Genomic DNA, 9,214 nt, shown 5'->3' on the forward strand with positions numbered 1-9,214 from the left:
CTGCCACTCACGCTAGGACATTGGCCCCATGTAGGCCTGTGAAACTTGTACCCTCCTGGACGGTACAAGTGCCCCCATGCCAGCAGACGGCAGGGATAGCCTGGTCTTGAAGGCTGCTGGCCCTGTGTTGTTTGACAAGGGCGGTTTGAAAGCTGCCTTCCACATACCCACTGTCCCGAAATCTAGTCTTCTTTATAGTTAGCCCCGCTTCTCCTCCTGCCCCCATCCTAGTAGCTGCCCCTAACTCGGCTAACTCTCTCATCTGAGCCCTGAACTGGCCACTGCCTCCCCTCCAACTAGACCCAAGCCCCGGCCCTCCTTGTCACTAACTCCTGCAGGTGGAGGCCCCAACTTTGGTTTTATAGTCTTGTGTCGCGTCACCCGAACATTGCTAAACGGAACGATTCCTCCACGGACACTTAAAAAAAAAAGTTCCTCCCCGACCTAGCCAAAGGAGCCCACGAGGGGCGGGTCATGGCCTCCATCAACGGCCACTCCCTCAGATTGCTCAACGATCCTTTTCTCCTTGGCGGTGTGTCATGGGATGAAAAACACAACTGAAAATGACACTTGGGAGGTGAATACCACCAGGGATAAGTCCCCTTTGCGGCTGGGGTGGGCAGACGTGACCGCTTCCAGAAGGGTAGGGTCGGCTGTTGGGGGGTAGGGCCACATCAACTGGCTGGGCAGAAAGGAAAAGTACACGGGTCGCCTCAGGTCACCACGCCCCGATGAGGCTCGAAAGTAGGGCCGGCAGAGCGCCTGGAAAATTCCACCGAGTGGCGGAGGGATCTCTGCGGTGGTGAGTCAGGCATGGGGGGTGGGGAGGGCCGGAGCGCATGACTTCTCGGGCGTTGCCACTGCTTGCTGCGGGAGGGAGGGGATGACGTCAGTGCGAGCAGCCGCAGGGTGGGGGTGGGGAAGAATTAGCCCAGCAGCTTGGGTGGAATGCTTAATTGGGTCTGAGGTTAATCTATGCGGGAAAGGTGGTTGGTTGCAAGCTATAGAATGAGTGTGCGTATGTAATGTGTATGATTGAAGAGCGCGCAACACAGATAAGTTGTTTTTTCAAATCATTTTGCTTTTGGGTGTGGTATGGTGAGAAAAATATTTTTAAGCTGCATTTCTCTTTGACAGTTTATGATGGAATCCAGGGAGTGGGTTTAATGACTACTGGGGGAGCCAGGCTGCCTGTCCACTTGGGGTGGGGTTCAGGCCAGGTCCAAAAGCAGACCTTGTCCACTAAACAAGGGTTTAGTGTGGGTTTTGAAAAAGGAAACTGTCGCCACCCATGCCAGTGAGGAGCCAGGACAGTCTGAAACCCACTCCCCGCCCCCCGCCCGCCAAGAGGCATCTCGGCTCTTCTGCCACCTGCCTCCACACACCCCAAAATAAAAAAAAAAAAATCTGGAAGGCCAGCTCAAGTAAGCAAAATGAAAAGGGCAGCTGGCAGAATTACTGCCCGGAAGTCTCCTCCCAGCTCAACACCCACACTACAAACAAAACCACCCTGTGACAACAGGCTCCCTTAGCAACCGGAGGAGGAAAGGAGGGGGTTGTTCTCCTGCCTCTAGCATATGGAATCTGAAGGCAAGGCCAGGCCTCGCCTGCACCCTCCTCCCGTTCCCGGAAAACTGGTGACTCTCTCTCATATGACCAGCAGTACTGAGGGTGATTATGTGGCAAGCGCTGGCTTGTTCGCTGGTTCTTATGCCCCGTAGATTTCTACCCCTCACTCTTCTCCAAGGGCTGACCTAGCCACCTTTTATTTATCTTCCTTTTTTTTTTTTTTTGAATTCTAGAAAGGGTCTCATAATTGTCCCATACTGGGCTGTACATCTTGGCAATCCTCCTGCCTCAACTTCTAGTGCTGGGATTACATTTACCATTGTGTCTGCCTTTGTCCCCTCTGGTGTAATGTTCCCTGGCATCAGTTCCAGGCGTGGGTGGTGGGTGGTGGTGACGGCCTGCAAGAACAGGGAGTTGCTTGTCAAAATGTTCTAGAAAGCCAGGGGGCGGCTATGAAACCAAGCCGGAGGGGGAGGCTTCCCTGTGGCTTCGCTGGCCTAGACCGTGGAGTCAGTCTTTTTCTTTCTGCCTTTGAGGTGCTTGGGCAATTGTTCAATCACCCTCAGAGCCGATGGTGTTTTCTTTACCTCTGATCTCAAAATTTCCCTTACATATCATTCCTCGGTCCCAGGGACAGCTTTTGAGACTTCTTTTTTTCTTTTTCTTTTAATTAGTAGGAGTAGAGTTCATTGGTGCCACCTAGGGCTGTGTGAAACTGGGCTGCTTGGTCTTGGGCAAATGAAGCATTCCTGTGCTAGCGACCCGGTGACTGTCCCCATTCCTCAAGGGCAATATGGCAGTGTCAGGGGTTCCTGGTTTTCAAGGACAGTTTTCCTTGGGAACAGTGTTTTTGAGGGAGGAGGTGAGAGGGAACAGTGTTTTTGGGGGCTGTGTCCACCTTTTGTTGGTGTCCGTACACCAAGCTCTCTTCCTCCACAGATGACCTCCACCCTGCTGAAGGACAAGGGCAGAGCAACTTCCCCAATGGAGCTGTTTCCTGGAGATGGCTGTAAACAAGGCTGTGGGTGGGGCTGAAGGTGACTCCATCTGAGCTTGCCCTGTGTCTGTGGCAAGTCCCTTCCCAGCCAGCTATGGGATTCTGGGATGGAGGGGAAAGAGCAAAATGGGGTCTCTTTGTAATATCCCATGGTCCTTGGTGGGGGCCCACTCTCCAATATCCTTCTCAAGGACGTGGGCAGCCCCCACTGGCCTTGTCATCCTCTTTGGAAGTCAGCTCAGTCCTGTTGTTTTCAAACACAGGCAGACTCAGGGTTTCCTACAAAAACTCTTGGAATAGTGAGAAGGGACGGTGCTCCAGGTGGGTCCAAAAGGCAGGGCCATGCCAGGATTGCTACCACTAGAGAATATGCCTGAACTCCAGCCCCCCTCCTCCACAGATCCAGTTCCTAGGCTGTAGCGTATTTTTTTAGGTTCCTTGTGCTTCTCTTGGTGCGAGAGCCTCCTCAGCCTGGGCTCCTTCAGAGTCCTGAGACAAGTGGGTCAGGAAACTGCACAATCACTGTGTGCTGGCAGGAAACCTTCCCACCCCCATTCACTGCCCTGAAGAGCTGGAGCAGAAAAAGAAGCCCTGCTCCCAAACTGCCAGGCTCTTCCGGTGGAAGGGGACACTTCTCCCACCCTTCCCCCACTGCCTCACAAATTTGGAAGCATACTGTTTTTATGAAAAACGATCTCACCCACTGGCTTCCTGTCTCCCTTTAATCCTCAGCTCCTGTAGGCCAGGGCTGCAAAGTCACCTCTCAAGTGAGTCCCCTTGGCTCTAGCAATAAGTCAGTCTGTCCCGTCCAGTCCTCCTCCCTACTTGATCTGTGGGGGCAGGGTTTCTGTCTAGTGTGCCCTAGATCTCTACCAAGAGGTAGGCTCCTGTGTGTATGACTTCACTGTTCATATTTTCTAAAGGTCACTCTGAATCCTGTGAGGCTCTTGGTAAATATTTGTGGACTGACTCAAACAAGGACCTCAGTTTGGCTGCTGCACATGGTGTGAGCTCAAGGACTGGGGTGACTGGGGGGGGGAGGGGTGCTTTGAGGACCCAACTGTAAGCAGAAGGGATTTGAGGGTGAGGTCATCAGAGGTGGAGGGGCTCTATTGTTCAGGGTTGTCAGGCCAAGGAGATCTGCTTTCTCTGCTCTTATTGGGCCCCTCTGGTCCAAATGCAGGAAGGAGGGGGGTATCTTCAGACAGCAGGAGGGTGCTCAGGTGTGGAGTCTGGGTTATTCCAAAGGGTCTGTGAGCTCCTTATCTCAGAAGCCCTTTGCTGGGCCCCCAGGGTGTGTCTTCCCCTTCACTAGGCCTAAAGCCATGACTTGCATGAAGTACTGTGGATGGTATTGGCCTCGGCCCAAAGCTCCCAGAACTGTGTTCCTGACCAGTCCTCTGTACATTCCCGAGTGTTTAGCCTGGCCCTGGCCCTAGGTTCTTGGGCCTCTTTGTCACTCCCCTTCCTAAACCTTTTCCGAGCTCACCCTTCTGTCACCATATTCTTCCGCAGCCCTAGATCTCTGGGCCAACAGGAGCTCTGGCAAGAGGTGGTAACTGACAGGCTTTGTTTACCCTAGGATTCAGTGACCCCCATGACCCCACCCCTGGTGCTTGCCTACTAACGATAAGCAGGGTTCCTAAGGCATTTCCAGGGTCCTTCCTAGCCTTCTCCCTAAGTCCACCCACCAGGAACCCTGACAGCCAGTTCCTCTAGGGCCATCTGCTGGCCTCATACCTCACACAGACTTCCAAAAGCCCTTCCTCCTCCTCTGGGACCAGCACCCAAGTCACTCTTAAATGAGAACAGGCTGAACCGACGACCTGCTTGCCACTACAGGGACCCCACACCCTGGCTCACTGGACTCCTTGAGCCTTCTACAGCTCCGCTTTGGTCTGAGTGCTATCCATGAACAATCACAGAGCCAGGGCTTCAGCCGCTGCACAGTGGGTGGAGCAACACCCCCTTGCTGATCTTGACATTGTATAGGAGGGCTGTGCTCATTGGCTGAGGGTGTCAGTGGCCTGACAAGTGCCACTCATATGCCTTCGGCAGATGGCAAGAAACTGAGATTCTGGGGTTGGGGATTTAGCTCAGTAGTAGAGCGCTTGCCTAGGAAGCGCAAGACCCTGGGTTCGGTCCCCAGCTCCGAAAAAAAAGAACCCAAAAAAAAAAAAAAAAAAAAAAAAAGAAACTGAGATCCTAGAGATGAATTTTAGTCTTCCTATTGTAAGTGACATTTATGTAAAATAATGTTAACTGGGACCGAACTTGGCCATGGCAGCCCATGCATTTAATCCCAGCACTCAGGAGACAGAGGCAGGCAAGGCTCTGTGAGTTTGAGGCCAGCCTTGTCTACAGAACAAGTTCTAAGACAGCAAGGGCTACAAGGAGAAACCCTGTTTTTTGGTTTTACTCTTTGTTTTTTTTAAGGGGGAAGGATAATGGTGTTCTTCAGTACTAGAGTTTTTACCCAGCGGTTACAAGGCCCTGGCCCTGTGTTTGCTCCCTGGCGTTAAAAGGGCAGATGAACTAGGTGAGGGCTCAGTGAGTAGGACAAGAGACAGCTGACTGGAAAAGGCCAGCAGCTGGGAAGAGGAAGGGGTAGGGTGGGTCCCAGGGACCTAGACAGCAGCTTCTGTGGGAACTGGGTGGAACACACGAGGGGTCAAGATTTGCCCACTTCTGGATTTCCCCAAATAGACCTCCTGGCTTTGAATATTTGGACTGAGTTGACACCTTTATAGAAAAACAGGTTCCAAAGGAGAATCCATTTCATGGTCCTGAATCCTGGGGTTCTTAGAAACCTGGAAGCCAGGGGCATTCGGAAGGTCCTGGCCATCAAGAGTGCATGTTTTTGCGCAGGGTTCTGTCCCTGGATGTACACTCTGTTCCAGGCGCCAGAACTGGGCTGGGCCGGAAGTGCTGACTCACGATGCCTGCAGCCGGCCAGAAAGAGAGGACTCAGCTGCCCCCTGCTGGTCACAGCTGAACCTGCTGTTCTTCTGAACCTAGACACTGGACTTGCTGCTGAAAGCTGAACCCATGAGATCCAGGCACTGCCCTGTACCCCAATTCTGGATGCAGCTGGATAACCCACCCGTGTTCTCTGAAATGGGGGATGGATTTGGACAGGGTAGAAGTGCCAGGGACTTCTGAAGGGCTTCCCAAGGACGGGCAGTAAGAATCTGTCCTGAGATCCACTGACTCCTCCTGTTTGCCAGGCTCCATTGAGATCGAAGCCAGGTTTCCCTGTGACCTCTCTGTTCCACTTACCTTGGAGCTGTCATCCCAAGACTCAGGAGGCTAACAGAACACCAAGGGTTTAAGGTGAGTCTGGGTAACTTGTTGAGACCCTGTCTCAAAAATAAGAAGGGACAGGAGCTGGAGAGATGGCTCTGACTGCTCTTCCAGAGGTCCTGAGTTCAATTCCCAGCAACCACATGCTGGCTCACAACCATCTGTAATGGGGTCTGATCCTCTCTTCTGGTGTGTCTGAAGACAACTACAGTGTATATAAAATAAATAAATCTTTTTTTTTTTCGGAGCTGGGGACCGAACCCAGGGCCTTGCGCATGCTAGGCAAGCACTCTACCACTGAGCCAAATCCCCAACCCCAAAATAAATAAATCTTAAAAAATAAGAAGGGTCGGGTTGGGATTTAGCTCAGTGGTAGAGCGCTTGCCTAGCAAGCGCAAGGCCCTGGGTTCGGTCCCCAGCACCGAAAAAAAAGAAAAGAAAAAAAAAATAAGAAGGGTCAGGGCTGAAGAGAGGTCCAGGAACAAAGACCACTGGCTGCTCTTACACAGACCTCTGGTTCAGTTCCCAGCAACTGCATGGTGGCTCACAACCATCTGTAATGGGATCCGGTACCTTCTCTTGGTGTGCAAGAAGACAAAGCACTTATATAGATAAAATACATGCATATTTTTTACAAACCCACACATACACAGACAAAAGTGCTTATTTTCGGCTTGGTTTGGGGTACAGTTCACTGTGGTGAAGCCATGGTGGCAGGGGGGAGCTGTGTGGAGAGCTTTTGGAGCCATCTAGGAACGTGGCAGGAATCTGACATTAGGCTAGGACAGTGAAGTAGACTCATGGTAAATGAGCTGAGGGATGTACTATATTCCTTGTATCTTGGTCATCCTGATAAACCCCTAGACACAGTGACCACGGGACTTTATTGCCTGGTTTGGCTACTTTATGTTTTGTTGTTCCTTGACTATTATGTTTATGCCTTAGGACTGACCATATTCTTTGTATGCACCAGAATGATATAAAAGCAGACTGGAATAAACCCACTTAAGCTTCAGAACTTGCTGGAGTCGTGTAATAGTGTTGTCTGTCTTTTCAGTCCTCACTTCCCCCTGGAGACCCTGTTGACCCACTGAGTTGGCTTGGTCAGAGCTAGTCGCGTCTAAAGTCATAAAATAGAGATGAACCAGGCTTAGCTTGCTTTTTGGATGACACCCAATACAGCAGCAGTGTTGAGAGTCAGGCAGGGCCTGGAAACTCCTGAGGGAGCTGAGGGAACTGGCCACTGCTGGAGTCATTCCCTATGCAGGGTCCTCCCCAAGTCCCCTTTGGCTCTCAAGGGTGCCTGGAATTGATCTGGGATGCAGACTTTCTATGAAAGTTACCTCTAGGGCTCAGCCTCTCATCTGTGCTGCCTCTTCTTGGGCCTCCGCCTCCATGGTTGTCAAGGCAGAGCTGGTGCAAGACAGGATAGGGTACAATGCTCTCAACCATGTCATTAAGTGGGCACAGAGAGCTTCGAGGTCCTTGTGTGTATGTGAGACATATTTTGCTCATATCATCAAACAATCAGAGACCTGGATTGGGTCTTGGGCAGAAACCTAATTGGGCTAGAGCCAAGCTCTGCCACTGTTCTGTGAGGAGTGTGAGGCAGCCACAGGCCAGGCACTGTACACGGCCACATCCCTCCCACCTGGCTTCTGTGCGAGGCAACCAGCGCAGGGAGTGTGACAAAGCCTGGTCAGAGACAGGCTGAGCGTGGTGGCACACACCTCTAACCCCAGTAGGGGGGGTTGATACTGGCTGATCTGAGGTTGAGGGTAGTCTGATCTGCAGTGACTTCCAGGCCAGCCAGGACTACATGGTAAGACCGTCTCCCAGACAGGGAGGAGGCATTGGGGAACATCCAGGCAGTAGAGGGTGAGTGAAAGGATGGGCACAGCAATGCCCTGCAGTGAGACTGAACCCTGGTGCCTGTAGTTCTCCCAGGTCACATGGCTAGAATGTTAGCATTGAGAACTCGACGGGATCTGTAATCATGTAAGAGCGAAACCTCTGGGGGCTGGAGAGATGGCTCAGCAGTTAAGAGCACTGACTGCTCTTCCAGAGGTCCTGAGTTCAAATCCCAGCAACCACATGGTGGCTCACAACCATCTGTAATGAGATCTGATGCCCTCTTCTGGTGTGTCTGAAGACAGCTACAGTGTACTTATATATAATAAATAAGTAAGTTTAAAAAAAAAAAAAAAAAAAAAGAGCGAAACCTCTGTGCGTGCGTGAGAATGAGAGTTCCTACATCTGCTTACGTGAACCCCCACCCTAAATGTGGACAGCACCATCCTATGGACTAGGCTCCCAGGGGGAACACAGAGGAGACTGTTGAGCACAAGTGCACTTGCCCCTGACTAGATGCAATGCACCACATGGCCAAGCTTCCACTGCTGAGCTCCCACGGTGGGCAGGACCTGAAACCGAACCAAACACGCCTTCCTTCCTTAACCTGCTTTCTCAGGTATTTTTGTCCCAGCAACAAGACAAGAAAGGACAGAACCTTGGATTATCCCCAGTGTCACAAGGTCCCAAGTCACAGAGAAGAACGGGCGTGGTGGTGGTGGTGGTTATGTGATGTGAGGGCTCTTTGCCTTCACTAGATCTAAGAATGAGGGACCAAGAGACAAGGGATTGATGTAGTGTCCTTAGAAACTGGAAGCCAACCCCTGGTCCCCTGAAGTCTCAGGAAGTCCTCCTTGCCCACACCTTTGGCCCCTTGAGACTGTGCCTTCAGCCAGCACTTATGAGATACTGAAAGGCTAGACTGAGCCAATGGGGTAATAGTATTGTCACAGGAGCACATTGATTCTGGGGGTGAGGTACAGTGGGCCTGGGCAGAAAGGGGTGCCAGGCACACTGCCACACTGACCTAAGGCACTGGTGTGGTCCTGCCCACCCTCCTTCATTTCCCCAGTTGCAGAGGCACACAGGATCTTTGAGGTAAGTCAGTTTCAATTGCCTGAAAAAGCAAGAACCAGAGCCCTAAGTCTGTGTGTCAGGGTACCACTAGTCACCGCAGGCAGGCAGGGAGCCACGCAGAGGACGGCATCTCTAGCTAATAGGCATGACAGGTGGCAGGCCCCAGCTGCAAGACCACAGGGCCTCACTAGGTCCCTGTGACCCACACTAGGTGTTTCCACAGGACCCAGGAAGCCAAAGGATGGCAGAGGACGCAGAGCTCCTCCTAGACACAAGTGAGCTGAGTCTGCCCAGACCACTGGTTTCTATGGAGACCTTGAGAAGGGTCCCCAGGGGCTTCCAGATGAGGTTTTACTGGGGTGAAGTCCTGAGGTTGTACCATGGGCACACAGGACACGTGTGGTTACCATACCCTGG

The 9,214-nt window shown here is 52.0% G+C and overlaps 2 long non-coding RNA genes across 2 annotated transcripts; one reads left to right on the forward strand and one right to left on the reverse strand.

Annotated features, from left to right (window-relative positions):
* Window positions 1-469: 469 nt before the first annotated feature.
* On the forward strand, window positions 470-4,763 carry Neat1 (nuclear paraspeckle assembly transcript 1). Its single transcript, XR_015652832.1, has 3 exons — window positions 470-577; window positions 718-802; window positions 2,509-4,763. It is a non-coding gene; the product is annotated as a nuclear paraspeckle assembly transcript 1 (long non-coding RNA).
* A 1,513-nt stretch (window positions 4,764-6,276) lies between these two features.
* Window positions 6,277-8,357, reverse strand: LOC147997035 (uncharacterized). The gene is made up of 2 exons (XR_015652835.1): window positions 8,092-8,357; window positions 6,277-7,880 (listed from the first exon to the last, which is right to left on the reverse strand). It is a non-coding gene; the product is annotated as an uncharacterized LOC147997035 (long non-coding RNA).
* Between the last annotated feature and the right edge of the window lie 857 nt (window positions 8,358-9,214).

This window comes from Rattus norvegicus, chromosome 1 (assembly GCF_021556685.1).
Source record: "Rattus norvegicus strain SHRSP/BbbUtx chromosome 1, alternate assembly SHRSP_T2T, whole genome shotgun sequence".
NCBI lineage: Eukaryota > Metazoa > Chordata > Mammalia > Rodentia > Muridae > Rattus > Rattus norvegicus.